The 5,965-nt window shown below is 56.2% G+C and overlaps 1 long non-coding RNA gene across 1 annotated transcript; it reads left to right on the forward strand.

Moving 5' to 3' along the window:
* Nucleotides 1-2,151: 2,151 nt before the first annotated feature.
* On the forward strand, nucleotides 2,152-5,648 carry LOC147820698 (uncharacterized). The gene is made up of 2 exons (XR_015448317.1): nucleotides 2,152-2,692; nucleotides 3,866-5,648. It is a non-coding gene; the product is annotated as an uncharacterized LOC147820698 (long non-coding RNA).
* The last annotated feature ends 317 nt before the right edge of the window (nucleotides 5,649-5,965 follow it).

Raw genomic sequence — 5,965 nt, forward strand, 5'->3', positions numbered from 1 at the left:
ATCCAAAAGTGGCCAGAGGTCAGTCCCATCCAGACGCTTCTTGGTCACAATTTTTTTTTTTTGCTACAAATTTTTAAAAACTGCAATAGATTTTAATCAGACATGAATTATTTTACAAAAAAACCCTTATTTTTCCCAGAAAGGGTTTGCTTGAGCATTTGACAACTCAAGCTGGGCACAGTGGCACACATCTATAATTCCAGCACTCTGGAGGCTGAAGCAGGAAGATTGTTGAGAGTTCGAGGCCAGCCTGGGCTACATAGTGAGTTCAAGGCCAGTCTGAACTGCATAGCGAGGCCCTGTATCCAAAAAAACAAACAGAAAAAACTTTGATGACTCTTCCTTTGATTTCAATTTATTTTCAAACGAATCTCTGAATGAGTCCAAATAACCCCAGAGAAAGGAACATTTTTTTCCCTTCAGAAGCAATGATTCACCACCTGGGATGTAGCTCAGGGACACTGCACCTGCCTGGCAACCACAAAGTCTTGAGGTTGATTCCCAGTACCAGGGGGAAAAAAATGAAATCAAACAGAAGCAATGATCCAATAATAACGGCAGATGCCACATCAGCACTTACCGAGCACCAAACAGCCGGAGCCCCGAGACAAGTTACTCCTCTCAGCTCTGGAGATGTGGGGAGCTGTGGCCCTGCTCTACACTGGAGGGAACAGAGCCACAAAGGGTTACGCCCTGCGTCCTGGATCACACAGAAAGGCAGCGGCAGAGCAAGGGGGCGGCTACAGTGAACTCACTGCGACCCACTAAGCCATCCACTCTCACGCTGCAAGTTTTCAAGAAGATCTGAAAGAAAAGCCCACACCTTGGTTGCAGCATTCCCAAGGTGAGAAGCAACCTTGCAGAACTCAGTCCTTGGCTGAATATATGGATTGCTTCAGGGCCGGTGCATTACATTCCTGTCCCAAACTACAGCATTTTAGAAATAGCAGTGATGTCACTAAAGCCATCAGAAAACAAAGATTCTGTACTAGCCAGGCTGTGTGCAGGAGTAGGAAACGAACTCGGTTTCTGCTCGCTTTAGAAAATGACACAACCCAATCAGAGCAAATGCTTTTCTGCTGCAAACACAAAATTAATCTGGAGTCACCAAAACGAACCCCTCTGCCTTCCAACCCCTGCGCTGGTCTGGAAGAAGAGGTGAGAGGCGATCCTGCCGGGTGGGGTGGGCCGCAAGCCCGTCGCTGCCGCCCGGGAAGCCCGGATGGGAGGACGAGGTGGGAGCAGGAACCGGCCTGGGTGGAGCTTCTGAGGCCGGAACCCACGAAGCCTGGCGGGAGCACAACCCCATCAGCTCCTGCTGAGGTGCTCAGAGCGCACGGGAGGGAGGCTGGGCGGGCAGGTACTTGAGAGGGCTAGCGGGCAGAGGCCAGGCCGCCCAGACCCCAAGGTCACGCTGAGCGCTCAGCGGCCGGAGGAGTCCTCGTTCCACCGGAAAAGGGGGCGCCTGCGCCTCCACACGCGCCGTCCTTGCCGCTCGCCCGCCACGAGGGAACTGAGGCTTCGGTTCTCACCGTCAGGTCCTGGAGACGTGGAAATAAGGGACACGCAGCCCACCCGGCACAGGGGACATGGGCCTTCGTGCCCGGAAGCGGGAGGCACAGAGCCCTCCGGGAGCCAGTGGCCCCGCTGTCAGCGTCAGCGGCTCAACGCTGCCCTTGGCAGAAGGACTCGTCCACTGTGCGACACCACGCGGTGCAGAGCGGCGCCCCCGGGGAAGGGGGGACCGCGCCGTCTGCAGAGCAGCTCCAGGACACGTTTTCCGGACGCAGGAGGAGGGTGCAACAGGCTTGGGACAGAGGAGCTTCCCTCGTGTTGTCTGAATTGTTTACCTCCAAAAAAGAATTTCACTGTGGAATAATTAAAAATTAAGCCAGGTGGGCAGGGGATTTAGCTCAGTGGTTTCACCACCTGCTGCGCAAGCGCAAGGACCTGAATTCAATCCCCGGTACAAAAAAAAAAAAATTAAGTCAGATGTGGTGGTGCACACCTGTCATCCCAGCACTCTGAGGCTAAGGCAGGAGGATCTCAGCCTGGGCAATTTAGTGACTTAATGAGACTCTGTCCCAAAACACATTCTTAAAAAGGTGAGTAGAGGGGTTGGAGAAGTAGCTCATTATGAAGGCCCTAGGGTCAATCCTCAGTACTGCAGATAAATCAATCAATCAATCTTCAGGAATATTAGTTCTCAACCTGTCCACCTGCCCGAGAGCGTTGGCCAGGTGTGAAGCACTCCATCTGCTGTGATTACTCAGGATGAGTTCTTTCAGCAGAGACTTACTGAGCACCTGCTAAGCCAGGCGCTGTGCTAGACTCAGGATATGGAAAAACCCTGCCTTCCCAGGGTTTCTAGCCCAGTGGAGTGTGGGGCGGGGCTTCTGGGAGAGAGGGCATCACAGGGCCCGAGGCAGGGCACAGCAAGCTGGGCTCTGCTCGCCTCTTCCAGGCCAAAGACAGATGGGAGAGGTGCCAGGCTTCCGTCCAGACCGGGGCAGCCAGCCAGCCCCTGCCTCCGAGGTCCCCGTCATGTGCCCTGCCCCAGCCTGCTGGAGGGACTGAGACCCAGAGGCACAGGCAGGGCTGGCTGAGGAAAGCCTCCTGACAGTGCTGTCCTGTACACAGCCACATGGGACGACAATGGCCCAGAGTGGGAAAGCAGAGGACAGGACAACCGGTAAGAGGACAGGCACAGGTGGGAGAAGACGTGGGAGGCAGAAGTCTCGAACGGGCTCACTCTGGCCAAGAGGACAGCGACGTCCCCTTTCCTGACCCATCTGCCCTCCAGGACCAGGAAGCCCTGGGCAAAGGCTTCAGGTCCTCAGGCCCCCACTTCCTGCCAGGCCCCACTCGGCACCACTTCCTGTCCGAATGGAACAGAACAGGGATGGGCCAGGAGACGTAGAAAGTGGCACTGGGCTTGCTGCTGCCCCAAGAGAGACAACACCACATAACTACGGAAGGACGTTTTCAGGGAAGGACCCCGAGAGGACCCTGGGCCCGGGGCCTCCTACACTCACAGAGGACCGGCAGGGACAGTTGTGAATGTGGAAGACTGAGTTAGCAATGGAGAAACTCAGGCTTCCTGGGCAGGCAGAGGAGCAGCCACTCCAAACCAGGCCGCCTCTCCGAAGGCCTCCATCGCAGATCACAGCCAGCCGCCAGCTTCCTGGAGAAGCCAGTCACGTGGGTGCTGGGAGCCAGTCCCATGGGCTTCTTACCGATTGGAGTCAGGTCCCAGCCTGCTCCTCCTGCCTACTTGCAGGCACTCAGAGCCCTGAGACGCAGGTGTGGTCAGCAGCTCAGAATTGCTCCAGCAATTTGTAAAATCCAAATGGGCTCTGAGATGTCAAACCTGGTTCACTACCCTGGAAATCAAACTAGAGAATCATCTAGGCTGGGCGCGGAGGTACAGTCCTGTAACCCCACCACTCAGGAGGCTAAGGCAGGAGGACCTCACGTGTGAGCCCAACTCAGGGAACTTGGTGACTTAGTGAGAACCTATGTCAAAATAAAGATGTAAAAGGGCTAGAAAAGTAGTTAGTGCAAAGGTCCTGGGTTCGATCCCCACCATCATAAAAAAAAAAAAAGACAAGGCCAGCCTCACTCAACTTCAGGTGGAAAATACCACTGTCCACATCCTGGCTGGGCTATTCTGGGTGGAAAGCTTGGGGAGGGGTGACATGAAGGTGCTGTTTTATTCCTTTAATGAGACAAAGCTTGTTCAGGACACCCAATCTCATAAAATTGTGGGTGGGTTTTTTTTTGGAACCGGGGATCTTGGTGCCACTGAGCTAAATCCCCTGCCCTCTCATAAAATTGTGTTTAATTTTCCTATTTTAATTTTCAGACAGGCTCTGGCTATGTTGCCTACACTGGTCTCAAACTCCTGGACTCAAAGCAATTCTCCTGCCTTGGCCTCCTGAGGAGCTGTGTGTGCACCACAGAAACCAGTTCTTAATAAAAACAAAACTAATCAATGGGGAACGGAAAGATCTAAACTCACAGATCCCAGACTCAAATGGTGAGTGATATTTTGATGCTGGCCTCTCGTTCGGACGAGGCTGATCAGATTCGGGTTATCTCCGCTTCCTCCCCCTCCCCGGCCTTCACGCTCACCCACCGACCTCCTTCCCCGCGAAGGCCTCTCTGCACCCGCTGCCACCCCACTGCGCCTGACAGTTGGGCAGCTGGAACCGAGGCAGCGGCTGCTGCTGCCAGGGCCGTGGGCCGAGAGGGAGCCGGGCGTGGCCCAGAGACTGAGGGGCCCAGAGGCTCCGTCACCTTCCACTGCAGACCGACCGGGCGAGGCTGTGCCCCGAAGCCGCCCCAGCCTCCTATTGACTGAGAGGAGCCGGCCCAGCCTCGGCCCGCAGCACAACCCCCAGGGACCGTGCTGACGTCACAAGCACACGGCTGTGCGCTCCTCCATCAAAGTCCGCAGCTTCCTCGTAAAACAGCATCAGCTGGGCACAGTGACAGTCCCTGAATCCCAGTCTCCCAGGAGGCCAAGGCAGGAGGATGCAAACTCAAACCCAGACTGAGCAGCTTAGCACAATCCTGTCTCGGAATAAAATTCTAAACAGGGCTGGCGGCGCGGCTCAGGGTCACCTGGGGGCCCTGGCTCCATCTTCGCCCTGGGGGGAAAAACAACTAAAACCCTGGGCTCAAAGCATTAACGTTTAAGGGAAAGTGCTAGGTGGGGAATTTGGGCTGTGAGAAGAGCCAGCCTCCCTCCCTGCAGGAGCTGCAGCCACACGGCGGCCCCAGGCCACGGCCCAGCTCCTGGAACTCGTCATCTTCCCTGCCGGCTGGAAGGACCCACGAGGGACTCGAGGGACTCGGGGGCGCGCTGACCGCCCCGCCCCGCCCCGGGGGTAGGAATCTGCCTGGCAACAGGTGACGCAAGGCCCGGGAGAGCGCGGGGATTGGCGGGGCTGGGCCGCAGGGGCGGGACCGTAGCCAGTCGCCCTCTTCTTGTCGGTCGTGCGGGGGCGCTGCTCCGCGCAGACCGAGCTTCCGGGCACCGCCCGCTTCCCAGGAGCCCCTGCACCGCGGCGCCGCCACCTACCCCGGCGGGGGCGGGCGTTGGCCTCTCGGAGCGGCTGAAACCGATGCCCGCCTCATGGGGCTGCAATGGGAGCCAGGGGCGAAAGAGCGACACACACGGCACCTGACACGAAGTCGCCCGGAAGCAGGCGTGATCGGATAATGCCCAGAAGGTTCACACTTTTAAAATGTGTGACAGAGGCCGGATATGGTGTTGCAAGCCTGTAATCCCAGCAATCAGGAGGCTGAGGCAGGAGGATCCCCGGAGTTCAAGCCCCCCCCCCCAAGCGCATCATCCCATCACCCTGACCGCTTCCTGCAGCAGCTCTGGCGTCCTCTTTCCTGTGTGTCTTCAGTGTGCTGTCCTGGCTGCCTGACGTCCTGACATTGACCTTTTCTGTCATTGTGACCTTGGGGAAGAGCTGGAGGTCACACAGTGCCAGAGCCAGTGAATGAGCTGCCGAGGACACACTGTAATGTCTGACAGAAACTGCCAGGAACATTGAGTCAATGGGGGTGATCAAAAAATATGTCTAGTGTTTAGATTTTTAAATCCATTACAGTAAAATACACATTGCCGTGCATCTCCTCGAGTATCCATCAGTCACGGTTCCTTCAAACACACTTGTCCCATCTCAGGCCATGCGGCCTTCGTGACAGTGGTTTTCTTCAAATGAAAGCATTTGAGAGTTTGGGGGGCACCCTTGTGCCATGAGGAGCAGCTCACCCCGTGTTTCCTGCTTGCTGAGCCATTCTGCCTGTTGATTCATGTCACCCTGCAGCAATGCCAGGCAGGTGGTATCACCAGCAGACAGGGAAACTGAGGCACAGAGAGTTGAACTGGGGACTCCCGAGGCCACAGCAAAGGTGCCTTGGCCCTTGTCACCTCCGTGTTGTTGTC

The sequence above is a fragment of the Heterocephalus glaber genome, unplaced genomic scaffold (assembly GCF_053883595.1).
Source record: "Heterocephalus glaber isolate CG9 unplaced genomic scaffold, H.glaber_assembly_v1.0 deba00001806, whole genome shotgun sequence".
NCBI lineage: Eukaryota > Metazoa > Chordata > Mammalia > Rodentia > Bathyergidae > Heterocephalus > Heterocephalus glaber.